Here is an 18,371-nt window from a genome sequence, read left to right on the forward strand (position 1 = left end):
ATCAAAAAGTTGATACTTTAGTGAACTAGCACGATAATTGTTTATCGATGTCACTCTGTAGTAGTTGGTTTAAAATCAACTTTGACAAGTCTATCTTTGCATGAGCATTATCATTCAAGATTATAAAGGGATGTCATAGTAATCATGTTCAAAAGACCTAGTTAATGCCGACTCAGTAGAAGCTCAAGCTCCCTATAAAGTAATGAGATTTTGCAGAGGATTTGCGTTTGTATGAAACCTAACTTGAAAGCAATTCTTGATTTATTAATAAAGGGATTCAATAAGAAGAAAAATTACTTTAAGCACTCACATAATTCAAAAGATAAGATATAAACTCAAGTGTTTTTGACGTTACATTGTCTAGCCCGAATGGTTAAAAGTTTTGATGATCAAAAAAATTATATACCAAGGCCTGGAAGTAGAAGTTTGGACCATCTACGAAGGCCTCACAATCATCTTTGAGAAGAATTGGAAAGACATGGCGATTGAAGTGGACTGTATTGAAATTATAGAGCTAATTCAAAATGAAAATCCACAGACGTGCACCTTCAAAGCACTCATGGAAGACTCAAAATTCTTGCTTGGTCGCACAAGATGCACCCTCAAACATGTGTTACATGAAACAACTAGATGTACAGATGCCCTCGCCAAAATAGAAGCAAAACAAGATGAAGATCTAGTGGTAATGGAAGACCAAAAAAAAAAAAAAAAAAGGCAAATTACATTAACGGTCCCTATAGTTTGAGACTTATGTCACTTTGGTCTTTAACTTTTCAATTGTAGCATATTTGACCTTAAATTTTAAATTTTATTTCAAATAAAGACAATTGAAAATACAATTACTCAATTTCAAGCTCAAATTCCTCAATTTGATAAAATATAAACTAATTTGGCAAAAAAAATTGTCAAAAAAATATTTTTGAATTTTAAAAATGATTTCTACCCACCAAATATAAAATTATGTAAAATTGATAAATTTTTTACATATTTATTTATTTATTTATTTATTACCAAATTAATTTTTATTATGTGTTTGGATGATAATCATGTAATGGATGGCTATTTTTATTTTCATTAAATTAGTTTCTATTTTTTCAAAACTCAAATATGGCGACAACTTTGATATCATTATTAAATCAATCCATTAAATCACAAAAATTCAAAACTAAAAACATTTTATATACACATTAAAAGCCTGACAATCACACATTTATATGATTATCATCCAAACACATAATAAAAATTAATTTGATAAAATAAATAAATGCATAAAAGATTTATCAATTTTCTATAATTTTATTTTTGGTTAGTAGAAATAATTTTTAAAAATTCAAAAATATTTTTTTGATATTTATTTTTGTTTAATTAGTTTATATTTTATTAAATTGGCAACTTTACCTTTGAAATTGAGCAATGGTATCTTTAATTATCTTTATTTGAAATAAAATTTAAAATTTAGATCAAATATATCACAATTAAAAAGTTAAGAATTAAAATAATACCAAGCTTAAATTATAAGAACAGTTAGTATTTTTCACTCATTAAAAATAGTGATGGTTAAATGGATTTATTTTTAATTTTGTATAGACACACATAAGGGGCATTTTTGACCTTTTAAAAAAAACCCAAGATGCCTTCACCTGCATGTAGGGAGCTTCTATTTACACATCCACCTTCCCCTCTTTGCACACACTTCATAAAAATTATTTTTATTATAATTTTTTTTTTTCAAGTGAAATTATTATTATAAACATCAAATAAACACATTCGGAAGTTGAATGTCGAAAAAATAATAAAAATTCGGAAGTCTACTTCCGAACTAATTGTTTATTTTCGAAAAGCTACTTCCGAATCAATTATTTATTTTCAGAAATCTACTTCCGAACCAATTATTTATTAAAAAAATATGTAAAAAGGAAAATAAATGTGCACAAATAGAAGCTCCCTGCATGTATGGTCATCAATAATACACATGCCTATCGTATGCGCATCCTTCAATAAACAAAAACGTGGGTCCGCAATGGGAGTCCAGCATCTGGGCAGGAGATCAGGGGCACTTCACTACGAGAAGATATATTCCTAGCACAGGATTTAGCCACGTGTGTGTTAGTCCCAGTTGAGATCCAAATGTGTGTCTAAGGTGTGTTCGGAAACGAGTCAAATAAATAATTTATTCACTTATTTGTGTTATATTATTTTTTTTATTTTTATAATAAATTAAAAAAATAAATTAGACACAAACCACCCCTAAACAGTGTATTGTTAGAGAAAATTCTATTTATTTATTTATTGCTTACTTATTTTATTGTTATTATATGTATCTGTCTAATAAATATTATGCATATATGGTCTATCATAATTTTAAAATGATAGAATACATCATGTAACATTAAAAGTTACATAAGAAATTGAAAGTTTCAATAAAAATTTTAATATATGTATGTATGTATATATGTATTTATTTATTGATGTGATATTTATTATATAATTAGAGTGAGTCATATTCTAAATTATAACATTTAATTGTTGAATGACAAATTAATTAATAAAAATATTGTAAAATTTGTTAGTTTATTTAATATGTTTCACATGTATAAGTATTCAATGAGATTCATAGGTTATGAGGTCATATTTGACAATTGATTAAAATAGCAAAAAAGTTAAAAAGTTAATATAAAAAGTCCATTTATTTTTTTAAAAATTTTTTGCAAATATTTTTATAAAAAGTCAAAGAATTATTAAAAGGATCAATTCACAAACCAACCTTGAATAATTGATGATTGATTTTGTGATCGATTTTGATGATTGTAGCAATGCTCAATCATTTTCAATGAATTTGCATAGGAGGTGGTTCCAGAATCATTATAAAATATTGAATAATTTAATCGAATTAAAAATAAAGAAAAAAGCACATACTTCATTTTTGTTATGTAAATTTACAATAATGGATCCACTTTTAGGTATATATATATATATATATATTTGCCAATGACATTTTTGAGGTAATTTCATTGCCTAATTAGTACCGAAAAGAAAGAAAAAAAAAAGAGTAAAGAACAATCAATATATATTTACAACGGAAATAAGAGAAATGATACTGGCAGTCTTCATTTGAAAGTTGTTACAAAATTAATTTATTAATTAAAAAACTATAAGGAAAAAAGGTTAATGCAAAAAAAAAAAAAAAGAGATGTTGCTTGTAGATTTATATATATATTTTCTAATAACTTTTAACATAATTAAAATTAGCTTAAATTTTTTGTCGAGAAATAAATTCAAGAATTGAACTGAGGTTTTTTTCATAAAAATATGTTTTTTAGTTAATTAATTGAACTTTAATTATAGACCTATTTTGGAAAGTCCGAATTTTAGTCAAAAAGTTTAAAAATTATTAATAAAAAATTAACTATTTTTTCTACTTTTTATACGGAAAAAAATTACTAAAAAGTAATCATGAGCCTCAAATTCATATATTATGCATGGTTAAAAAAAATAAAAATAAAGAAAGAGAGATCATCAACTAATTTATTACTTAATATTTTTTTCAGTATAATAATTAGTTGGAAATTTTTTTTTTTTTTTTAACCAAAAAAAAAAGACGCTCCGTGGAAATATCATAGCATCCGTCAGCTCAGGTCCTAGGATAGCTGATTGACAGCCAGATTTAACCCAACCTATAGGAAGATACTCATTACCGGGTAGGGATATAATCGGTTCAGTACGATCAATATTTAGGTAAATTTTTTTACTGAACCGATAGTGTCGATTTTATTATTTTGAGTATTGATATATATCGTTTTTCCTATCAAATCGCATCGATTGAAGCGGTTCAGTTTAGTGCGGTTCAATCGGTTTAGCATCTTCCCAATTTAAGCCATTATTTAGTAGTCATTCATTTATGTAAAAATATTGAATTAGCCATTCGTTAACTATTTCAAACATATCTTATCCATCCATTTAATAAATATTTTACAATTTCTAGATTAACAAAAAATACAAACAAAAAATAATAATAAATATTAAGGTTTCAAGAATACTGAGTTAGAATTAAGATTATATATAATAAGGATACATTAACTTAGGTTATATAGGGATAATAGGGTTAATTAATTGAGATTAATAATTTATTATTCTTATTATATCATTATATTATGAAATTAATTGAGATTAATTGAGGTTAATTAATTGAGATTAATATATATATATATATATATATATATATATATGTAATATAAATACAATATATGTTGAAGCGGTCAGTTTCGGTTTAGTTCAGTGCATAACGTGCTTAAATCGATACCGAATCAAAAATTGAAAAAAATCAAATAAAAAAATTAGATAGACTAATTCTTGTTAAAAAAATGGACCGAATACGGACGGTTTGGTTCAATTTGAACAGTTTTTTTTTCTTCTTTTTCTTATATCCCTACTATTGGAATAAAAATGGATCTCACTCGTATCTACACCCACCCCCACAACAAGAGATAGAGTCTAAAAATAGGGAAACAATGTCAATTCTAAATAGCGCACCTCCAAATAGGAATATGCGCAGTGTAATTCGGACGGTTTGAGAGTAAAATTACAAATCGAATGACAGATTGACGAATTAGCAGATTGGCAAATCGTTATTTGGACGGTTTTAGGCTGATTGACGAATTGAAAGATATTCTAACAAATTATCAAATATTTATATAATATATAATACTAATTTGCATGATATTATATACATATATATATATATATATATAACATACAGTAATTTTACATAATATGTTTTATATATATAATTACTAATTTGTAATAAATTTTACATCTTAAATATCTTTCACACTCATTTTTATTTTGATATTTCATTAGAGGTTAAAAAATATACATGTATTAACTATAACGGAACGGACCAATTTAAAAGACGAATTATAAATTTTAAAATTTAACTTGTAATTAATGGATAGAACAATATAAATTAATACAAATTAATACAATTTTAACAAGTTAAATAATATTTTACACAATCCTTCTCCCAAATGTCAAACCCTGCTGTTCCGTGTAAAAAAATAGGTCAATTATCCAAGTTAGCACCACCCGGTGGTAATTGGTTGGAAGTTTGGTAATGATATTTGGAAAGATCTCAAATTGAACAATCTAGAATGACAAACAGGAAGTTTGGTAGTGACATTTGGAAAGATCTCAAATAGAACAATCTAGAATGACAAAACTAGAAAACAACAAGCCACGCGTCGGAGCAATCCACCAAACCCGTTGATTCTCCTGATTTTTTTATTATAAAAAATGATTGAAAACGCTAAAAAACAGTTTTAAGAAACTTTAATTGTGATATGTGAAGTGATGTTTTGTGTTAATTTTTTTAATAAAAATTGAGAGTTTTAATTTTGAAATTTTTAATAATGTGGTAAAAAATGAAATTCATATATGATGTGATGTATGTCTATATATATATATATATATATATATTTTTTTTTTTCCTTGCTACATCAAAATATTGGGACAATTTGAAAATTTGATAAAAAGTTAACTTTTTAATTTTTTAATTTTTTTACACAACAAAATTTAAAAGTCAAAAAAATCAAATTTTTAGTTACTTTTCAAAACACCACTCTATATCATCACTCTTTTTATTATTTATGCTCCAATCAACGTGGTCATAACTTTCTCACTAAACAAACAAGTCCTGATCACTATTAGGGGTGTAATTTTGGTCCGTGGCCTGCGGGTGGCCCGAAGCCCGCCCACAGCCGGAGGTGGACCGGGTCCGTTAAGGCCCGTTTAGGCCCGAGTCCAAGCCCAGCCCGAGGCCTTGGGCTAGGGCCTGGGTCATTATTTTGAAGCCCGACCCGGCTCATTGGCCCGTTCAAGGCTTGCCCAAAAGTCCGGCCATATGTCCGGCCCACCCGATGCCCAGTGTTATTTTTAATAGAAAATAATAAAATTTTGGTAGAAAAAATAAAAAAAATAAAAAAAATTATTTAGGCCCACCTAAGCCCGCCCAAAGCCCGAGCCCAGGCCCAGACCAATTTTTTGGCGGGAGCCCGCAAAGCTCGACATGGGCCCGGCTCGGGCCAAAATTACACTCCTAATCACTATCGTGTAAAAAATGACAAGTTGTGTGGGGCCAACTCGTAGTGAGCCTACTGATGGATGCCTATCTGATTTGGAAAATAATACATAATTCCAAATTTAAAATAGGGAGCGTTTTTTATAAATTCTCTTTTTAGGAGTTTTATTTTATCTCATTCATATTCTTTTTTATTATTCCATTAGATCCTATTTGAGGTAAGAAGGCCAAAACATTCTCAATCTCTCGTGCCCCCTATTAATGTTGATATCTAATGTTGATTGTTATTATGTTTTGGTAGTTCCCATGCATCATGATGTTAACTGTCATTATATTCATACTAATTTGAAATGAATTTTTGTTATTGGGTTGTCAATTATATGATGTGAATATTTACATAATTATCTTCACATTAATTTGAAATGAATTTTTCTCATTGTGTTGTCAATTACATGATGTGAATATTCATACTAAAACATACGAATGTAAATGTTCACATCACTATATGTTGTGAATAAGAATGTGTTGTCAATTAAAAATATAACATGTTATGAATATTCACATCACTACATTAGATGAGAGAATTTTTCGAAAAGGTATTGTGAACATTCACATTAGATGAGAGAGAATGTTCACATTATTTTTAATGTGTTATCAATTAAAAATAAGAAGGTTTGCATGTTATGAATATTCCCATCACTATATTAGATGAGGGAGAATTTTTCGAAAATGTGTTGTGAATGTTCACACAGATGAGAGAGAATGTTTATATTATTTTTAATGTGTTGTCAATTAAAAATATATTCACATCAGATGAGAAAGAATGGTCATATTATTTTTAATGTGTCGGCAATTAAAAATATATTCACATTATATAATAATATAAAATAATAACATCAATGTTAATTTGTATATGAAACTTCCTACGCCTTGGTCCTTTCCTTTTTCTCTCCAAATTAAATATCAATATTAAATATAAGGGCATAAAAGTCTAAGAAAATAATATAAATCAAGAAAAATGACTTTATGGAATAAAAATATAAATACATGGGACTAAGTGTGTTAAAAATTCCTTCATACACTTCTTGGGTTAGAACACTTCTAAATAGGATTTATCAATAAAAATCCCTTTAAAATATCTAATTTATAAATATCTGATTTGGAAAATAATACAGAACTCTAAATTTAAAACTCTAAATTGAACTTTAATAATGTGACAAAGAAATAAAAAAATAAAAAAAAAGACACAAATATCACATCATGAATAGAGCCGGCTTATTAAAACTCCTCTCAAGCTCTATATTTAGAGTTCCTCATCTTTTTTCATCTAATTTAAAGGTTGTTTGGTTAGTTGGATATTAGAATATTTTTTTATATTTTTTAATTATATTATTTTAAAAAAATTTGTATATTTTTTTTATAAAAAATTAAAAATACACTTATTTAAATTATTCTAAACAACCCCTTTACTTCCACCAACCACAAAAAGGAGCTTTCCATAAATAAATAAATAAAAAATAATAATAATAAAATGAAGAGACAATTACCCCCAAAAAAAAAAAAAAATCGTTTGAGTTTTGTGATAGAATAAAGGGGCATTGACCGGTAAATCCCATTTTTCCATCTTATAGATCATGTGGTCCTAATTGTTTTCTTTAAAACCGTTTAGTCCTTGTGAGTATTTGTCTACTATTTTGCCATTGAGGTATTAATTTGTGGTTGTTTGGCGTGCGTGTGTTTATGGGAATGGGTGTGTTTGTGCTTTACGTCTCAATCAAAAAAGGTACTAGTACTGTTTTTAGGTGGTGTGTATTGCAGGCTGGTGGCTGTGGGTCGTAATGTAGGTGGAGTGAGTGGTGTTTGTGTGATATTGGGGAGTTATGTTGTCGCGTGATCAAACCCACCCACCCGGTCAAACAAGATTCTGGGTCCTGTGAAACGTTCATAAAAATGGTTGAGCATTGTTGGTTTGGGTAATACGAATCGGTAGTGTTTGTCGACATGAACTCTAGAATTTGTTATGATTATCCCCTTTTGTGATTTGAATTTCAAATTTCAGTGATTGCGAAACCCACGTTATAGATTTATGGAATATTTTATGCATTTATTTGGGCATAAGAGAAGCTGTAGGGTTCAAATTCGTTTATTTCTTGGTGGTGAAGAACCCTAATATCTTCCGTGGAAAAAGGCTGTTGCTCTGTGAACCTTCCAGATCAGAGTGAAGTCTCATTGGCAGTGGATACAAAGTATTATTCAAATGTTTGTGACATGTAAGTTGTTCATGGATTGGGTTATTATTTTACCTTTATTCCACTATTTTGATGTGGTTTTTAGTTATTGGTGGCTCGTGGTATGTGTTCTTCCGCACAACCAAATGTGGATGTATGATTTTTTTTTTTAGTTTGTTACTTCATGGCGTGTTTCCCACTATGTGTGTATTGTGTTGTTTGTGAACTGTTTTGATTGGTTTTCTATGTGTTTTGGTTTTAGAACGTGGGGAATATTCTAGGTGTAGGGCCATTTTTGTTAGGATGTTGGGTGCTTTTGCTGGGGATATGAATTCCTGAAGTTGGGGTTATTGAGATGGTACCCTTTCATGTTATGGGGTATATGTGGCATGATTATTGTGAAAAGGATTAATTGGGTGTGGGGGTTTTATTTGTGCGAATGGGGCGTGGTGTGGGGGGACTGTAGGCACGTGTGTGTGCGGAGGGTCAAATGATTTTGTAATGATTATGTGTGGGAAAGTCGTAGTTGATCTAGCATGTTATATGTTTTTGGGTTGAACATGGCACATGTTTGTAAGTTTAAAATGTAATTTGCTGATGTAATGATTGGTGTCAACATTTTTGTTTTGGATTTGTAATTAATGTCGTTCAATTACGTGCTGATTTTTTTGATCGTGTTGTTGGCAAGTTATCGTTGTCATGGAACAAATATTGTTATTGTATTGTAGTTGATTGTGTTGGTACTGTGAGTGGGTTGGGTAGCGTTTTTTTTTTCTTTTTTTCTAAATACTGAAATTTGTTCCTTTAGTGAAGTTGTCCATTTTGCTTATGTGACTTGTGGAACTGCCAGGGTTAACACGGGGGGAAGTCAGTGGACATGTTCATGTGAGCATATACAGCAAGAGGCAATGGTCTTGTCATCAAAAAGTAAAGTTGGGGTGAACATGCCTAGACAAGTCTTGTTCAAGCGGCCTAACATTGTGTCCTGTTTCGGTGGTGCTAGGAAGCATATCAAACTGTGGCTGAATTTTCGGTCTAACGTTGCTGGGATCATTAAAATGGTTTACGTAGTAAATTTGAGGGCAGTGCACCTCGCACACTTAAGGCAGACACCATTCTGGCTTATGATTGAAGCTATATTAATCAATCAGCTTGATCACATCGAGTTCTGAAAGTGCGACGATTTGATTGTGCATATCATAAGGTCGTATAGCGTACGAGAAGGGATGTTTGTAGTTGGGAGATGTGGTATTGACGTAACGGATGAGGATGTGAAACTATTGTTTGGGTTGAAAGGTGGCAATGCATTTCTTGATTTGACGCCACGGTCGAGACCTGCGCCTGATTCTGTCCAGCGTAGGTGCCCCGGAACAAGTAGGATTACAGCGAAACTTGTGAGGGATTTTCTGACGGAGGTGACGGTAGGGAACACGCCACACGATCATGAGGACATTGCCAAATTCCTTTGTTTGTACGTGTGTGGGAAACTGTTTTTTTCAATGTCCGGTGAGACAATTAGTTAAACGTTGATCCGGTACGTGGACAACATTGACGCGATGAAATTGTATGATTGGAGTGCCGTTGTACGTAACACGCTGATGTGTTCGGTGAGGGACTTCCATTGGACACCGGAGAAAGTTGCCGGATGCGTAGTTGCTTTAACGGTAAGTGCACTATTTGTATTTGGGTTGTTGGTTTTTTTTTGTTAACCTAATTTAATGTTGTTTGGTAAGACCTTGGTTGGTTGTTACATGGATTTGTGTTTTATGGTGGATTGTGGTGCAGTTTTGGTTGTGTGAACACACAACCATTGTGAAAGCCAAATATGGGCACGGGTTTCCTAGATTCCTCAGATGGGATGTTGGTGAGGTTATATCTAGTTCGCATGGTTTGAAACTATCTGATCCAAACAACTTTCAGGTACCTATTTGTGATTTGTTGGGGTATTTTTTAGCTCATTTAGCGTTGTGTTACAGCTCTTATTGTTATGTGTGGTGGCGGTAATTATAGGTTTACAATGCTCCTGTTTTGGGTAGGTGATCACGGAACAGTTGGTTCTACAGGCGCACAAAGTCTCAATTTTAGAAGGGAAAGGTGTGATAGGGGGATGGAAATGTGGGATTTGTTGAAGACGAGGGTGATAAAGTGGCAGGAGTGGGTGTTAGCATGTTTGCAAATGTTGAACTAGAGGGTAGGAGTTATGGTAAGCATCATGGTGAGAACATATAAAACGAACCGTGGACAGTATCGTATATTATGCAAAGCCGACAACGTGGAGGCCTATCCGGTGAGGAGTTGGCTAGATGAGATGGTCAGTTTTTACCCCAATGTAATAGTCCGATAAGGCAGAACGGGTGTGAACACGTTGGTCCATTTAGTCCTGATTTTGGGATTGGGGACGAAGGGGACAGCCAAATTATAATGGAGTTGAAGAAAAAATTTGCTAGATTGAAACAGAAGAATGAGATGCAATCAGTTAATCTGGTGGTAGGTTTTGAGAGCATTTTTAGGGTGAAATATGAAGAATGCAAGAAACTTGTAACTGAGAATGCAGAGTTACGGCACACTGTTGTAGCGCTTAAGGAGTAAGTTGCTGAGCAAGCAGTGCATAGTGTAATGCAAAGTTTCTGTGGTGTCAACGTCACAACCACGTGTGTGGATGAACATATTGTTGGCAATATGGTAGGTGTCGAAGATGGATGGGACAACTGCCAGACAGTTCATGGTGGGATCGTGATGGACGCCTCTCCCGTCGCTATGTCCCCATGGTAAACAACAACGAAATGCATAGTGTCATCCAAGCAGATGATAGTAATGTCGTTGTTGTCAGTCCTTTGTTGGGGGAAGGTGGTAATGATGTGAATGGTATGAACTCCTTCGTACGTAAGATCAAAGGTAAAGTAAGGAAAAATATGAAGTTGTCAGGGTTTGAGTACCCAGAGTTGAAGGGTAGGGCACAAAAAGTGAACAACAAAATAAGTGTTTCTATGTCCGGAGGGGTTGGGTGTAGTGTGGACGTGTTGCAACGTGAAGATGTGATTGATGTGGACAATGTTGGTGATGGGAATAAAATATTCACAAGGTTTGGAATCACAAATCGTAGCACAGTGTGGAAGATGATGACCGAGCGAGAGAAAGATGTGATAAGCACTGCCTATGATCGATACGGTGATAAGTAAGTACCGTGTTTATTTGTTTGTATTTTGTTATCGGTCTAGAATATGCATTTCATTGGTAATATTCGTACTATAATACACATTTCATTGGTAGTAGTTGTACTTGAAATATTATCTGTTAACACATGTGTGTAGGGTTGTTATGTGGGTTGGACGAGTTGATGGAAACGCAGTATATTTTTCGGATGTTATATCACTAGTGAGACAATCATTGTGAGGGGGAATGTAAGTGTTACGAATTGTATTCAGGTTGAAATTGGTTCACCAAAGTTTCTGTTTTTTAATCTTGTGTGAATGTGTGAATATTGGTCTTACTTGGTTTGTGGCACTATTTGTGGTAGGTTATTGATGCCTTTGCGGAGGTGTTATCAGACGAGCAAAACAGGTTGAATACGGGGAAAGATTTCCCGGAGAACTCTTATTTCTTCTGCAGCATATGCTGGGTATGGTTTTGTTGGGCGTCACATGTGTGACATAGTTCGTCAATGGTGTATAGGGAATTTAATATATATATATATATATATATTTTTTTTTTTTGCTATGCGTTAATGGGTTGATGTGCGCAGGATGTGATGAAAGGTGAAAACGTGGAGGCAAGATTCAATTATGTGACGAGCAATCTACATGCTGGTAGGGGTTATTTCTTCAGCAGCATATGCTGGGTATGGTTTTGTTGGGTGTCACATGTGTGACATAGTTCGTCAATGGTGTGTAGGGAATTTAATTTTTTTTTTTTTTTGCTATGTGTTAATGGGTTGATGTGCGCAGGATGTGATGAATGGTGAAAACGTGGAGACAAGATTCAATTATGTGACGAGCAATCTACATGCTGATAGGGGTGCATGTTACATGCATTTCCCCCTATGCCACATTGGGCATTGGACATTAGTGGTTTACGACACCGAGAACAGAAGTTGGAAGCACTATAATTCGATGCGAAGCAGCTCCAGTACCGGTGGTGTGCATTATATTGAGCCCGTCAAACTGGTGAGTTGATTTGAATTATGGTAAAATTGGTCATTTTGTAATGGTAATGAAATTCCATGTTATTTCTTCTCATTAGGTTCCCTGTGATTGCATAGAAAAACATTATAACGGTTGTGCAGCGGCACCCGATGGCGGTGCATGGCTTGGATAAGCTGGTTGGTATGTAAGATTTTGACATACCAGTAGAATTAGTCTCTGAGTGCCCCCAGCAACGGCCAGAAACGTAAGTGCAACGTAATTATTTTTTGAACAAGGTTGAAGGTGCACAAGATATGAGATGTATGTTGTTGGCGCCACTTTTTTGTGTTTTTGCTGCAGCATGGACTGTGCGATAATCGTTTGCGCTATAATGAGACAGTATGTGAATCACGTTGATGTGAGGCGTTCATTGGAAGGTGGCAACTGCAGTGTGTTACGTGTGAACATGGTGAAAAGTTTCGTAGGTGATCCTGTATGTGGGGTAGTGAGCAACATAGGCTGAATGGTGGGGTGATGGCAGTTCAGTTAATATTCTGTTACTTTGGATAACGACTAGTTTAAATAGTAATGCTTAATTAGTACGTTTGAATAAGTCCCTTTTTTTGGCTATTTGAGTACTACTGTTTATAGTTTTTGTGTTGGTTATATGTTTTGTCGTTCGCATTTGGTGTTTGGTGTTGGGTTTTGTCATGGATGTTTTTTATTATACATAATCAGAAAAGTGTTTTCTCTCGTTGAAGCTTATACGTGTATTAGGCATAATGTTTTGTTCATACGGGTTCCTGACTTGCATTCATTACCGAAAGTGAAGTTATTTTTGTTCATATGGAGATGATGATGTGAATGTGTTATTACAGTAGGATTGACATGTCACTGATAGGTTGTTGTTCACTTTGTTTTGTTGGCAATGTAGCAAGTTTAGTATTTAGATTAGGGTGCAAATGTTTGCTGGAAGGGGGATTGTGTGTTTGAAGTTGTTGTTTCTGTTCATATGGGATATGATGATGTGAATGTGTTGTTACACTGGGATTGATATGTCACTGACAGGTTGATGTTTACTTTGTTTTGCTGGCAATGTAGCAAGTTTAGTATTTAGATTAGGGTTCAAATGTTTGTTAGAAGGGGGAATGTATGTTTATTTATGATGTATACAGGGCCGTATAGTTGTTATTAGCAGCTTAAATGTGAGCTTGTTACATGTATCATGATGTGTATGGCTATTCACATAGCATTCACGTTTTGTAAACGAGGTATGTCGTAGGTGATACGTAAGTTACCTATTGTGAACTTAGTGCTGTTAAGTTGTGAGCAGGTATGCTACCGTGCTGTAGTGTAATTACGAAATTTATTTATCGAGATAGACCCATGTCAGATCGTTTGAATTACTAACAGAGTTAATATTGTGTTGTAGTTGTAAAGACTGTAGTACAGTATTCACGTAATGCCATTCGCATGGTGGGGATGGTAAAACCTGGTTGTCTTGATACCAACCATGGAAGGCAAGTATGCGATGGTAATACCAAGTACATTATGGTGAAAACAATTATTGAATTACTTGAAGGAAAGTTGATATTAATAACTGAGTGTGCTAGTGATATAAAATTGGCTATAACAGAGTCGTGTGTTGTCGCACACAATTGGAAGGAAAACAATTAAACATAATTATTCTAGAGAAGAAACAACTTGAAAGTAGTTAAAAAGCAATGTATCACATATGGCGAGCATGTAAGTTGCTAAGGTTTTATTGATGACGTGGGTGGTTATCATGATGTGGTTAAATGGGTTCGTTGCATGTCTTCCTGTTATGGTTCCCCATGCGCCCACATCTGCCGCATCTGATTTGCTGAACATGTTCCCCCTCTGACAGTGTCCTTTTCTTCTTTGGCCTACTAGGTGGACGTTTCACGCGGGGGGGAGGGGGGGCTTGATGATGTAATCATGTGGGTTGAAAGGCGGTTGCTCGACAGTGGGAATTGGGAAAATGCTTGCTGCATAAGTTGAACGATATTTAGACACATGGAAGTATGGTTCGACTAATGTGTTCAAATCCCGACCACTTTTCTGGATGGCAACCATTGCATGCGCGCAAGGGAACCTATTGAGCTGCCACTTGAAACAGGAACAAGTGCGTTGACCGATATCAACGGTGACCAATGGAAAAAAGTGCACTTCGTACACATCAGCGTTTGATTGGCTCACTTTCCATGATCTGCCTTCGTTGAATGCTTTTTCAAAACCGGATTTCATTTTGGGACATATTGTGCCAGTCCACGTTTGGGAAGCATCTCTATGCTTCGCCATTTGCCACATCAATTTGGTTCAGATGCTGTCAACCATTCTTGTGATTGGGAGGTTGTGTGCTTCCCAGACCCATGAGTTGAATGATTCTGCAGCATTTGAACACATCTCACCAGAACATCGCCCCCTGTAAAATGAGTTGGACATGTCCGGAAATAAATATGACCATTATGACAATATGTGTTGTACATGTGCATTTGTGGAGGAACATGTGGGACATACCTGAAAAATGCATTTGCCCAATGTTGTGGATGTGCATTTGCTAGGAATTCGGATGCAACTGTTCGTCCCGATTTATGGAATTGTTCAACTTTGTGGTTAAAAGTGATAACAGTTGGTGCGTATGTGCAATGTCGTAATTTGCTTACCAAACCAACCTGATGCATACTGTTTGAGTAACGTAGCCTGTCTGTCAGATTCCTCTGCAAATGTTGAAGACAGAATGCATGTTCTGCATTCGGGAATACGGTTGGCATCGCTTCAAGCAATCTGAGGTTCCGATCTGATACGAAGGTTAGAGGTCTGTCCCCATGCACCATCTGGGCGAGATACTTAAGAAACCAAGACCAGTTTGCGGTGTTCTCGGAGTCCATAACTGCGTAAGATAAAGGGAACAAACCTAAGGATTCGAATAAATGTTTAGGACTCATTATATTCTGTATTCAATGGTTGTGACAAAAACATAGGCAGGGTGGGTCAATGCCATCAAGAGAGATTATGAACGTGGTATGTTTGGTTGTATCGTGAATGGTGTAGTGTCATTGTATAAGCTGAATGAACTGACCTTGGTTTCCGTCTTTCGCGGTGGCGGCAAGTTAGAACCCTTTGAAGCGCCCTTTGAGGAACGTGGCGTCTAGGAAAAGCAACGGACGACAATGGTTGAACCCGTCGATACATGTTTTGAATGAAATGAAGTATCGTGTGAACCGGTGTGTGTGGTCATTATATTCGATATTGATGTAGGTCCCGGGGTTGTGTTCCAATACCGCATTACTATACCAATGCAACTGATCAAATGAAATGGAGTACGCACCGAACAGTTCGCCCCTCGCTTTTTCGATACCAAGCCACGCCACATGGTAAGTGATGTTGAGGCCATAATTTTGTTTCAAGTCCAATATCACTTCTGTAGGACGGGTTAGTGGCCTATCCCGCACACGTTCAACTATGATGTCGACGACAAGCTCAGAACCAACAAGTGGGTTTGTGGATGTACGGACAGCGACGCCACAAATGTGTTCACTGTTCCATTTACCTAGGTAGAAAAATCCATTGGCCTCCAATTTTCATCTGTGGACAACCCACGTGCAAGCCTTTGATTCGCTCATAGCACAGATAGTCGTTACCCGGATGGAGTCATTCTTAACAAACTTGATCTGAAACCCACATTCGACGGCGTATTTCTGTAAAACATTACGAAATTCAGAAGCCCCATCTTCAAAGTGCTGTCCGATGTGGGTAAATCCATTTGCCCATGAAGCGGAAATGAAGATTTTCTCCTAGTGCGGACAAAATGATTGCAGCAGGTCGACTTCATCGTCCATTCCCAACTCATTTAGTACTATAGCACCCGTTGTGATGTGGGCGTGAGTTGTCATTGGATCACTTCCACGAGTGTTGTTATCCCCTTGAAGATGTTGTTCAATGACCACGTCAACTAACTACACACGGAACGAACAGGCAAGGCAAATCATATTCTGCATGTCTACATCATTCTATAAGGAGAAGTTATTATAGCCGGGGGATCTTCTAGAACAACAGAAAATTTCCTGGTAGGAGCCCGTCGAACTTCGAACAAACATAATCGACAAATTCAACAAATGTGTGTGACGGCTGCAAACTATATGCAACATTTGTGGACCGGTAACAACATAGCAACATCATAAAGGCATCCATCTGCAAAATAACACAAGTGTTTGTACATAAATACACACGATTAAGCATATGAAAATGATCCATCAAATCGAAATGAAATAATTACGATAGAAATACAACTGAAATCCGGATTGTGCATCGTTGTGAATGTGCGGTTAAAAAGGCATAGCAGTCGGGAACACATGAATTTGGGTGTTGTAACTGGACAACGAATGTTTATCTATACTTATTCCCCTGTCGGTGTGTTCACAGAATTGAGGATTTGTGCAATGGTGTCCATGTGTGGGAATGGTAAGGGAGAACTTTTTAATATAAAATGCCAGAAATACCTATGTGCAACGATGGCGTTGATGTAGGTGGAGCACTTTTTGTTTGTCATGCAGATCAAAATGAACCTAGAATGTAAACCCTAATTATAAATCCTCGTAAAGAGATCTTCACTACTATCAGCACCCAGAATTCTTGGGATTTCACATACCCAAAACAAAAACAGAACATTCCATATAATAGGTGAGGGCATATCCGTCCAGCATACACCAGGCACATTCAAAAAAGAACTTATCAGTAATCAATCCCATCTCACATGGAGTTGTCAATCAAACAAAAAATCAGCAGGATCAAACGGAACACAATTCAGCCATATAGGACTTTCCGATAAATTCCCCTAAAATAAATTATAAATTTTTAATTCTATCAATTTAAATTTAAATTTTTTGATTTTTTTTCGTTTGAATTTTTTAATAAAACAAATCCTAAATTTTTAATTTTATCAATTTAAATTTTAATCATTTGTCTATTTTCATTAAGACTCCGTTTGTTTCAACATAAAATATTACACACACAAAAAAAAAATATTTTTGTTTTTGTTTTTCGGCGTTTGATTGACACTTGAAACAAAAAATATTTATTGTCTATAAGAGAAATTTTGATGCAATAAAGCACCGTTTATGAATTTTTAGCGAGCTAAGATACTCATTTAAAAATGATAAATGTTTTGAAAAGGTAGTGACTGATAGTCAAACTTTGTAAAAATTGACTTACATAATTTTTAAAGGTAAATTATTTTTGAGAAAATGATGCAAAAATATTTTATTTACTTTTTGTTCAACCAAATAACAAAAAATGAGTAAAATATTTTTGAATCGATGAAAAAATAGATGTTTTAGTCATTAAACTCAATGAAAAGTATATTTTAAACATTTTATGTATATCTACATTGGTTCGTTTGCAAAGTGACTATTTTAGTTATTTTTTACGAAAAGATGTGCAAAAAAATAGAAAGAGTGATATGAAATCGTATAGTGACTTCTTGGTTAAAATCCATGGTTCCTAAACGATCCGTTGGTTTTACTTAACAAAAATAGACAAATGATTTAAATTGAAAATAAATTAAAATATTTAGATTTAAATTGAGAAAATTAAAAATACAGAATTTATTTTATTATACGATTCAAACCCTGAGATTTATTTTGTAATTGTCCCAAAAATAAAATAAAATAAAATTAACCACACCAACCTCTAAGTGGTTACATAAAAAAATTCAAATTATCTTATTCTTACTTTAGGAAAAATTATCACAAAAATGAAAACTAAACAAACTAATCACAATGAGATCGAAAGTAGAGATTTACAATTTAAGAGAGTAAGACATGATTAGATTTGTAACAAATCAAAATATATAACATTTATGTCATTATGGATATAATTGTCTGACTTAAATTGTAATTGTTATTTTTCTTTTTCCAATCATAATTA

Source organism: Camellia sinensis, chromosome 3, assembly GCF_055761805.1.
Source record: "Camellia sinensis isolate YWXY chromosome 3, ASM5576180v1, whole genome shotgun sequence".
Lineage (NCBI taxonomy): Eukaryota > Viridiplantae > Streptophyta > Magnoliopsida > Ericales > Theaceae > Camellia > Camellia sinensis.